The sequence below is a fragment of the Protobothrops mucrosquamatus genome, unplaced genomic scaffold (genome assembly GCF_001527695.2).
Source record: "Protobothrops mucrosquamatus isolate PMUCROS unplaced genomic scaffold, P.Mucros_1.0 scaffold2931, whole genome shotgun sequence".
NCBI lineage: Eukaryota > Metazoa > Chordata > Lepidosauria > Squamata > Viperidae > Protobothrops > Protobothrops mucrosquamatus.
The window spans coordinates 183,133-185,942 of NW_015388956.1; positions in this window are offsets into that span (position 1 = coordinate 183,133).

Sequence of the window (2,810 nt, forward strand, 5' to 3'; positions counted from 1 at the left end):
AAAAAAATAAATCCAAGAAATAGGAAAACAATATTCTCCAGCTTAGACAATAGATATAATAATAAAGTTCCATGATAGAGCTTTTTCCAGGGCTCCAAAGTGACCAAAAATAAAAATAGTAAATAGGAAGTTAACTTTCTTTCTTTCTTTTGTTCTTTTGTTAAAGCTTTCTTTCCCGGATAGACAAAGGCAGCTCTTTCAAAGCAGGGAAATAGTTCCAGAAGGCTTTTAACAGGAGAGTAATTAGGGCAAAGAGAGAGAGGGAAAGGTCTCACCCGGATCATCCACAGTGGTTTCTTAACGCTTAGGTGTTCTTTAGACTTTCGGCTGGTGCAGCTAAATGATCGGCCATGTTACTGGCCGATCTTTTCTCCGTCTGCCCTGAGGAACTGCCTCGGACAGCGGAAGGAGCTGCCGCCTCCTCCCGCGATTGATGAGAGTCCTCCTCATCGGTAGTCGCCCCTCCAGGGTGACTTTTCGACCCAATTAAGGGTCTACCGGCAGAAGGAAAGCAGCCAGCGAAGAGAAGAGTCTCTCGTGTGACTTCACACACTGCAACCCGGAACCGGAAGCTGGACAATGGCATTTCTATTGCTTTTTCAAGAAGGAACATTGTATTGGAAACGAGACAAATCAGTATGAGAAACACGCATGCCACCTAACCTCCATGTAACGGTTCAGATGGTATTGTAGGTAAATATTGCTCCCAATTCATTCATTTCTTTAAGTTATGCTCTCTATCTTTTATCCCCCTCTACCTTCAGGACAAAACTATACTGATTTCCATTTTTTTGCATTTAATAAAAAAATAGAAAGAGAATATGAGAGAAAGAGAAAGATTCCCCCTCCCCCCAAATGAACCAGGAGTGTTGGGTAGAGAAGGCATGTAATTTCCCTGCTTTAATCCCTTACTGTGCACTATGGGAAGAATATGCAAGTATTTGTAAATAGATGTAGAGAAGTACACTTTCTTTTTCCAACATGTACCTTGTACTAAGATACCTTGTACTTTTCAGTAGGTGATAACGTTGGACCAAAATAGTTAAAATGTTACCAAATTTTGCTTAAGTGATCTTTCCCTACTTATACCTAACTATAGCACAAACACTTTCTGGAAATACTGTGATGCTATCTTCATACTTTCATCACTGGTTTGAAAGTATTTCCCCAATTGCAAAGGCAGCTTTAAAATGTAAAAATATGTTAAGTTTAAGGCCCTACTACCTTGAAATAAGTGACTTCAATGACTTGAAATAGGCAAAGGAAGTAGGGTAGGATGAGCATTAATTTAATTAATCAGAATAGAGCTGAAAGGGACCTTGGTCTTCTAGTCCAGCCCCCTGCTCAAGCAGGAGACCCTATATTGTTTCAGAGAAGTGGCTGTCCAGTCTCTTCTTAAAAACTTCTAGTGATAAAGCACCCACAATGTCTGAAGGCAAGCTGTTCCACTGGTTAATTGTCCTCACTGTTAGGAAGTTTCTCCTTAATTCCAGCTTGCTTCTCTCCTTGATTAGTTTCCATCCATTGTTTCTTGTCTTGCCTTCAGTTGCTTTGAAAAATAAGTTGACCCCCTCTTCTTTATGGCACCCCCTTAAATACTGCTATTACATGACCTTTAATCCTTCTTTTCTTTAGATTGAACATACCCAATTCCTTTGGAAAATAAATTGACCCCTGTATAAATGACTTTGATGAGGAATACATGGGGAACTCATCAAATTTGCAGATGACACTAAACTGGCATGAATAGCCAATACCCCAGAAGACAAGCTCAGGATCCAAGAAATTTTTGATGAACTTGAACAACAAAATGAATTTTTATGTGGAGAAAAGCAAAGTTTTACATTTAGGCAGGAAAAATCAAAGGTATAAGTACAGATGAGTGAGACCTGGCTCAAAAACAGTAACTGTGAGAGAGGGCCTTGGAGTCCTTGTGGATGATCACTTGAATATGAGCCAACAGTGTGCAGCAGTAGCCAAAAAAGCTAATACAATCCTGGGTTGTATAAACAGAGGCAAAGAATCAAGATCACGCAAAATATTAGTGCCGCTTTATAAAACTTTAGTAAGAGTACACCTGGAATACTGCAACCAATTTTGGTCACCATACTACAAAAAAGATGTTGAGACTTTGGAAAAAGTTCATAGAAGAGCAACTAAAATGATCAAAGGCCTGGAGACTAAAACATATGAAGAATGGTTGAAGGATTGGGGAATGGCCAATCTAGAGAAAAGAAGGACTAGGGCAGTGATGGCGAACCTTTTAGAGACCGAGTGCCCAAAAACAGCATAAAAAAGCAGAGTGCAGATTCCGCACAATAGTATGCCGTGGCTGTGTAAAGCAAGGGTACATTGCCAGAGTATGCAGAGATTGTCAGTGGGAAACGAAACCTGCGACACGGCAGCACAAGGGAAAATGGCCCCCAGGACAAAACAGAGTTGAATACTGCTCAGGAAGACATAGCATCCAACGCACTGAGGCTCAACGTTCCATCAAAGAAAAGATAAGACTCCAACTAAGACTGCAAGGGGTCCCATGCTCCATGGAGCTAGATACTGGATCAGCCCTGTCCATTATCTCCTCCAGGATTTTCGACCACATTTGCAAATGTAGCCGATGGGGGCTTCTGCTCAAATCATCGAGCTTATGCTAATGGACTTCCAAAATTGCCGTGTTCCCATAAGGGGAGAAGCTACCATTAGAGTACAATTCAGAGAGTTCGAGGGTCCCCTCAGCGTGGTGGTCATAGAGGGACTGCGCACCAGCCTCATAGAACTGAACTGGTTCGAGGACCTGGCATCAGGGTGAC